Source organism: Myiozetetes cayanensis, unplaced genomic scaffold (genome assembly GCF_022539395.1).
Source record: "Myiozetetes cayanensis isolate MyiCay16 unplaced genomic scaffold, myiCay2020 scf10, whole genome shotgun sequence".
Taxonomy (NCBI): domain Eukaryota; kingdom Metazoa; phylum Chordata; class Aves; order Passeriformes; family Tyrannidae; genus Myiozetetes; species Myiozetetes cayanensis.
This window is the reverse complement of record NW_026086605.1, coordinates 33,869,634-33,877,850: the sequence shown is the minus strand read 5'-3', so window position 1 is coordinate 33,877,850 and position 8,217 is coordinate 33,869,634. Positions and strand designations below refer to the sequence as shown.

Below are 8,217 nucleotides of genomic sequence, written 5' to 3'. Positions count from 1 at the left end.
TTCATCCTGTCCTCTGACAATACATGTGGCAATCCCCCCCCCGAAAATTTGGTACAGCTACTAACCATGACTTAATTTTCAATTTTTTTGCCAATTATAATTCCTTTAAATTATGCTTCTAAACACACAAAGCCTAATGGTGACAATATTACGTACCTGCAGTATTAAAGAGCACACAAAACTCAAATTCCTGGAAATAAATCTATTCCTGAATTTTTTTATTAGCAAAATGTCTAGAAGTAAACTAGAACGAACAGGTAGGTGGCATCAATTAAGTCATGTCTTCTGCTAAATCAGCAGATTTAGAATTCATGTTAAATTGTATCACACTTGGAAAAAGCATATTAAATGCTACACATTAGAAATCTTTTCATTTTCTCAATTATAATAAACCACTTGACCACTTTTATTTGTTATCCTTTTTGGCAGCTGGAGTTTCTCTCTCGTGGAAGGACGGAACACTTTTTTGGCCTCCAGTAACACTTAAGTCATAATAACATAAATGTATTCTCCTGGAAGTGGAAAAGATGGGTTGTACTTTAGGGCAACAAATACTCCAAAATCTTTAGAACAATTTAATAGCTGAAAGAATGTGATGCAACAAAACTCGACACCAGACCTCAGGGAGGGTAGAGGTGACTTTACCTAACTTGCTCATCGAGTTGATTCTACCCTCTCACTTTCATATCCACTTACTCAGAAACACCGAGCAAAGAGTGCCAAACTCAAAGGCTTGTGTCTGATAGAGAGGACAGAAGGTTTCAGCTGTCACAGCCTCACTGTGTCTGAGTGTGATATTTTATGAGTTCTTATGCTTCCCAAAGACAAACTGTCCTTCAGACAAGTCTTTTACAACTCACCTTAAATTTTGTGACTGATGGATTACTACTATATGTAAAGAATCAGGTATGGGCTGTTACACTGAGATGACAATTACTATGTACAAAAGCAAACATTTTAATTTCCTTTTAATCCAGGTTGGAACATAATGCATTGTTTTAATAGAATCTGCATGTCATGCAAGGGAGAGACTAAAACTGGCAAAAGGGCAGCATCTAGAAAAAATGTTCATCTTTCTGTTCTGAGAATGTCAATTAGGAGCAGGTGTTTCTGAAACAGAAGAAAAAAAAAAAAAGATAAATGGATATTCCAAGGGTGTGAATATAATCACTCAGCCATTCTGAAGACCAAGTGTTTAAAAAGGTAAGATCTCTGAACTATCATTATTCCCATTTTAGAAAAGAGTTGTCAGAAGACATTGCAAGGCCACAGGCCTGCAAAGTAGTAAATACGCTAAAGTGAGTCCTGAAGCAGAGTTACAATAAAGAGGCAGAACATATTTCACACAGATTTTTGCTTCTTTTACTACAGGCTGACACCAGGATGATTTTTTTTTCTGAACACTGAAAATTCTAAATATTAACACCTTTCATGTCAGTTGCATTGCCAAATTTAATTTGTTTCTTGGTGGCCACACTTTTCTCTTTGTTCTTCAAATCTTTTGGTGTTGGTCTCAGCAACAGAAACCTATCCCCCTATTTTAAGCTGTTTAGATATATCTTTTTCCATTTGGAAAAACTCAGCCAACCGCATTCTAAAGGAAGTTAAATACATAAATTTTTATTTCACCTTAGACCTGTTGAATCTCCCAAGTGCTTCTAGCAGTTTTACAACTTGTATTCTTGTATCTTCTTCCCAGAAGAAAATCCATGAGGAGTTCCTACCATAGGTAACAGCACAGCTAAAAACAGAAATTAAAATTTTACTAACAAAGCGGCTAATGAACAAAATGACAAATTCAAGGCACATTCCCCAGATATAAGTACTTTGCAATCAATTATTCATATGCATTTGTATCAGAAATGGTATTTAATGCTTTTCTCTCACACTTCAGAGCTCAGCTAGAAATTCAGGCAGAGAAATGTCTGGAGAGACAGGATAGCAGGTGGGTGAAAGGCAAAGGGAAAACACCAGAGTGGTCCCCACAAAAGAATTACTGCACACAATAAGGGTATTGTGTCATAAGACATCCACTGATTACATCTTCTGAACTTACATACTTTGCCCTACTTCATTTGTGCCCTAGAACTAAAAATTAAGAATTGTCCTAACTGGCCATAAGAGGCCTCCTTAAAAATTCTGACAACTACAGAACTGAGGAAAACTGAAAACAGTTTTCTGATCCAAATGCATCTTATATCACAATTACAGGCATCACCAGCTGTTGCAGAATGGGTTAAACTCTCTCCTTCCTTTATTGGCCATTGAGAAAACAAAACAGTAAAAGCCTCAATATACTTCTAAACTACTCCATGTCTTCATTTGCCAAAAGCAGTAAGTGAAAGAGTAGACACAAAAAAAATCCATGTTCCAGAAGTATTAAGATGGAAATACTGTTACTTAAAATAGCTTTCTCTGATTTAACTAATAGAAAATTTCTTTGGAAAACCAAAAAAAAAAAAAAAAAAGTAGAGTAAGAAAGTGAAAATATAAGGTTGCAACTCTCATTTGAAAACTTTACTTCTGAAAAAAAGAGGTCTGAATAATTAATATATATGTATATTCTTGGTTACAAAAAAATTCTCAAAATAACTGGCATTCATTACACTTACTCTCTCATCAATGGCAATATTGTCCATGCACCTTCATGCCTGTCCATCTGATGAATAAGCAGAACCGTAGGGAATTCCTTTAAGAAAAATAAAAATATTCCCATTAAACTGGAATTATATGTATTTTTTTCCTAAATATCAACTAATCTTAAAAAATCATTACTCTGGAATGACTTTCACTGTTTTTGACTGGCAAGTAGCCTTGAAGAACAGACAACTTTAGACGGCATGAAACAAGGTGATCTGCAGTTTAGGGGACATGCTTCTTCCTTAATTCCTTAATTCTCTGTTAGTTCCAAAGGTGACAGACTTCAAATTAAATGCTTTGAATAGGTCCCAGGTGATTAATATATCACAGGAATTTCTTTACCATACCATTAAATCCCATACTGTAAAGAAACACCAAGAAACACGGTAGGTTATCCTACAAAGGCTTCCACTGGACAATCCTGTTACAAACAGCTTATGCTATTTGGAATGACCCAAACTGAAGAGAAACAACATCAAAGCTCTAATCAAAAATATCTAACAAGATGTGCACTTGCATGTCAACTATCAGCGTTTCTGATTTACAGTTCCAGTTCAAGCCAAACTATCAAATATGTTTCTGCTTACTTTCAATTCACTGCAAAACCAAAGAAGTCCAGAGGTTTGTTTTGGAAGAGGCAAATCTTAGTCAAAGTATGCTCAATATCTGCTGCTTGACTAAAATGTAGCCACTTCAAGGTAAAATCAAAAAATTACGTCTGCTTATGGGATTGCAGATACACACATAAAAAAAACAGACCTCTGTCTTTACGAGAACATATTTTTTTACAAGCATATAAAGCCTTCAGTTATGCTAGTATTTGTAGGTAGCCATGTATTTCATGTACAATAGGATTCAGACAAAGAAAAATAGTTAATAATAATAATAATAATATATTCAGTGTATCTATCACACTAAAGGCTGAAGGTAGGCTAATTTCAGATGAAATAAGCACTTGCCCATGCAAAAGGTACAAAGTAAATGACATAATCTAAGTAGCTGTAACATATGCTCAGGTATCTCTTTAACAAAAAATGCCCACCTATTTCCTTTGAGAAGATCAAAGGAGTGATTATAAAGAAAAAGCACTCTTTCTTGAGCTAATCCAATGCTTTTAGAAGGTATCTTTTTTTCTCTTTGGCATTCTCATAAGCCCGGTCTTTTTCTCTACCCAACTTCCTCAAAAACACGAAAACACATGTCCTTCATGTTCCTTAACAGCCACTAAGTATTATTTATGAAAGCTGAAGTATGAAGATGCTGGTGGCACACTCCGTTTCACAGCAAATCATCAACAGAACTGCAATCAAACTCTGGCCCTTGAATCTAAACATTGGAAGTCCTCGTCATTAAAATGAAAAACCTCAGGGGAATAGCATATCCAATAAAGAAAATATAATTCAGAATAAAAGAATTCTTAACAACTAATTAAGAGACTTGCTAACCCCAAACAAGTCTATGTATTATTTCTGCACTACCTGCAATTTCATATTAATCCACCAAACCCTATATGAGAAAGGCACAGTTTGCAGAGAACAAAACAGCACGGTGTAAAAACAAAGGTTTCATGGACTAAAGGGCTAAAATGACCCTCTGTAAGCAACTGGGATGGCAGAGATCACCCCCATTTAAAACAGGGTTTCTAGAGCCACAGCTAGGTCATGTCCTCTATGACCCACTAACACATCTGTCCTTGCTTTGTTTTCCTACAGAACAGAGTCCACTGAGTTTCATCTGAGCACAACTAAACCTTGCAGTAAGTGCATTGTTTCATGAGAACATGCTTTATTAGAACAGAATTCAAACTACTCAGCACTATTCATTATATGTCCTATGTGACATGGAAGAAGAACATAAAAACACACATGGAACTGTGGTGAAATGCAAAACATTGCAGTAATATTTTTGTTGTTGTATTACTGAGTCACCAGCTCAGAGCAATTGGCAATCTTGTAACACATTATAGAGAAACACAGATATCAGAGAATCAAGTCCAAAAATTCAGGACAAAATATGATTTCGATATACCCATTCCAATAAAACCCACAGATGATTTAAAGCACTATTTTACAATACAACTGTAACAAAAGAACTTTGCTTCTGTTTAACAATCAGTCATTTGGGATCTTCCCTGAAGCTGCCTTGTACAATTTTAATCCCTTTATTTCTCCCTTTAGCTGTCTCAAAAACTTATAATTATCACTGATCTAAGTTTTTCACATAGGAAAGATGCTGGCAGCCACCCACTTTTTATTTTCCTGGGTTGTTCTTCAACAGTAGTGGGAGTAAATTTCAGCAACACTGCTGGTTCCTAACGTGCTGCCTAGACTTCCAACAGCTGGAAAATCAGTAGAAGGCCTAGTAAGGTTTTTGTGATCCAGAAATAATTCACCTGTACTCAGCAGTAATCAGAGTTAATTTGATTTGCACTATGTTGATTTGGCATCACAAGATTTTCCTCATCTACTGGTACAAACAATAAAAATTGTAGTTTTGGAAGAAGAAACTTAATCAGTATGAAAGTTATCACCAATTTAGTCTGCTTTTAATTTTATCTTTCGTCCTCTAGGATCCCCCATCTTCCCCCTAGATATCCCATATCTTCCCTCTGCTGTTCTCCTGAGAGCTAGTGATCACCAGTATCCCAAATTAAATCTTATTTTGCAACAAGCCACATAAAAAAGATGTGGGAAATTATCTGGAAATGTTTTGAGTGCTTATTGTAATAAATGCTACCACAGATGTGTATAATTAGACAGTAGGCTAGAATGGCAACAATACATTGCAGTAAAGTGCCCTTTGTTTGCTTTTCACTGGTGTGAATAAAAAGCAGTGAGGGATAGTACCTTCACAGCTCACACTTCACAAGAATTCTAAATAAATGCAATCACACAAAAATACAGATGTGGTATAAAGCACATTTCTATTATTCACAAAAGTAAGAACTAATGGCGAGCCACTATAATTATGCTGCCAACTGATCTGAGTAAGATTCTTTTTTTAGAACGTGTGTAAGGTAGGATTTTAGTGTTGTGAAGTGAGTTTTTACTTAAAAGTAAAACCCTTCTCAATCAGAACTAATGAATTAAAAACATTTCAGGCTGGATATTAGGAAAGATTTCTTCGCTGAAAAAGGCAGTTACAACGTATTTGTGCTCTACGATGTGTAAGGTAGGGCTGAAAGGAGCCCATTTAGCCCTACTAAAACATTTAAAAGATCTCACTAGTGCAGAATTATCTGACTTCTACCAATTCCTTCAAATCTGCTGGGTATCTATGACAGGGAAATGATCCTGTTCACCTTCCAGCACTACAGTGTAGGTAACTTTTACAGTTTCAATAGTTAACGAGCTAGACATCAATTTTGCTGCTAATAAAGCCTGTCAGTTGTCAAAAGGACGCCAGTACCTCTGCAGAATGAGAAGCAAGGGCATCTCACAAAGTCAGAGTTCAAACAGTTAAAACAAAAAGCTGAGAGAACAGGAGGGGGAAAGCAAAGATAAAACCAAAGTCAGCCAAATCTGTAAAGCCCTGCCAGACAATTCAAGCCCTCGAAAACATTCAAGAAAGACAACTCTGAAATAAGTTTTCAAAACTGAACAATGGCTTTCTGCACTTTTCCTGGAATACTTTCAAAAGGCTGTACTTTGAAGGCACCTCACCCTTCAGCAGAACAGAGTTCAGGTGCATTTCAGAACTTGGGCACCCAAATACCGAGGCCCCTGAATGAGCAGTTGCATTAAAACATTTTGCAGACAAACTACGGACTCAACAGGAAAGAAAATTGCTAGAACATGGTGATATTAGACAATGCATGTAAGTAGAATAAGTAACACAAGATAAAACAAACAAAGGTATTAATATGGATAAAAAAGTGGAAACAGGAACTTCATAGACTGACCACTTAAATGGGGTTTTATACTGCAAGCGCTGCCCACATAATAGAAGTGAAGTTTTAGAGACAGATTTGAAAAAATAAATGTAAATATTAAAGTTTTAGATGGTGTTACAAACACAAGTCAGGCAAAACAAAAGCAAAGCAAGGGGAGAAGAAAGACTGGATAAAATTAAGTTCCCGCTATAGAGTAATCTGAAAATGAGGCCATCTGAAACGCTAAATTAATCCACCAATTTGTTTTCTCTACTTTAAACAAGAAATCTAAATTCTACAAGGTATAGCTATGCAAGTTTAGGAAAAAAATTCAACTAGTACAGCAGTATTTATGTGTTGTCTAAATGAGAAATGCTGGTTTAAGGGGGGGGGACAATGGGACAGGAGGAAGAAATCTTGTTTCCAGACTTTCCTACTCATAAACCAAAGATGATACAGGGATTTTAGTAGTTCATGGTAGGATAACATGACTTAAGCAATACAGAGAGAAAATAAAAACATCACAGGAGCAACAACACATAAGAGGTACCCAAAACTTCTGGACAAAGGTTTGTGTGGTTTCAGGAAAATGATGGAAAGCTAAAGGAGAGGATATGCCAAAACACCTTGTCAACAAAAACAGTTCAGTGCCAGGCGAGATAAACTCTTCCATCTTAAGGAATAAGCACTTAAGAACTGAGCTGAGAAGCACATTCCGTGAGGCTACAGGATTTATTTACAGGAGTAAATTCTTGCAGAAGAAAGGAAAACTGTTGCGAAGAAGGAAAGAGAGGGCACACTAACATTTCACAAAAAAAAAAAAAAAGGGGACTTGATCAAATAACACTGAGAAATCAAACAATTTAACAATTTAAAGCTCTTGATGTTACAATACACCTGTTTTAATTTAAAAAATGAGGTTGATCTAGATATTGTGGCAAATCTTGCCGCAAAGACAAACCATGGAAGATGTGGAGATGGACGGGCAAGTCAGAATGTAGCCCAACACTTCACTTAAATATAATATTAATATATAATAAATTAAGCCTTGTTAAAACTGCAATATCCAAAAATGAATCATCTGATCAGTCCCAGATGAAAAGCAGCTTCTGTGCAATAAGAAGGCATTAAAGGAGGCAGAGGAGGAAACAAAGTTTTTATCCTAGAATCCAGAGTTTGAGTGAGTGATCTGAAAGTTGAAACTACAGGTATATGATGGATTGCATTGCATTTATGGCATTAATTATGAAAGGTCTCAAGCAAGTTATGTCTACAGATGTCTTATCTAAATATATAGATTGGTTTAAAAGCAACTCAGTTGTTGTGAAAAAGCTATTTTCCCACTCTATTTTATAACAACATTATTAACTTGCATGTGAATTTTACAATAAGGTCTACAATTCCCTGAGAGTAGTCTCCCACAGATGGCCAAAACATCAGCAGGAAAAATTGCCTGCTTTCCACAGGAGACTCAGAGGCATTCCCAGAGCAGGACATGGCAGCACTGTTTATCCAGCCTCCCTCTCTCTAGGCCCGTGCCCCGAGCACTTTTCAACCCTGCATAAAGAAGAGTAAATGAATTTACCTTAATGAATGGTAAACCCAGCCTACAACTCCCTCTTCCTTTATCCGAGCTCAAAGCGTTGCTGACACGCGCCGATTTGGAAGGGGCAAGCGGACAAAAGTTTTTAATTTGTTACTCCAGG

General features: G+C 36.3%; 1 long non-coding RNA gene across 1 annotated transcript; it reads right to left on the bottom strand.

The window, feature by feature from the left end:
- Positions 1-1,630: 1,630 nt before the first annotated feature.
- LOC126634863 (uncharacterized) lies at positions 1,631-8,217 on the bottom strand. Its single transcript, XR_007627462.1, has 3 exons — positions 8,097-8,217; positions 2,613-2,689; positions 1,631-1,741 (listed from the first exon to the last, which is right to left on the bottom strand). It is a non-coding gene; the product is annotated as an uncharacterized LOC126634863 (long non-coding RNA).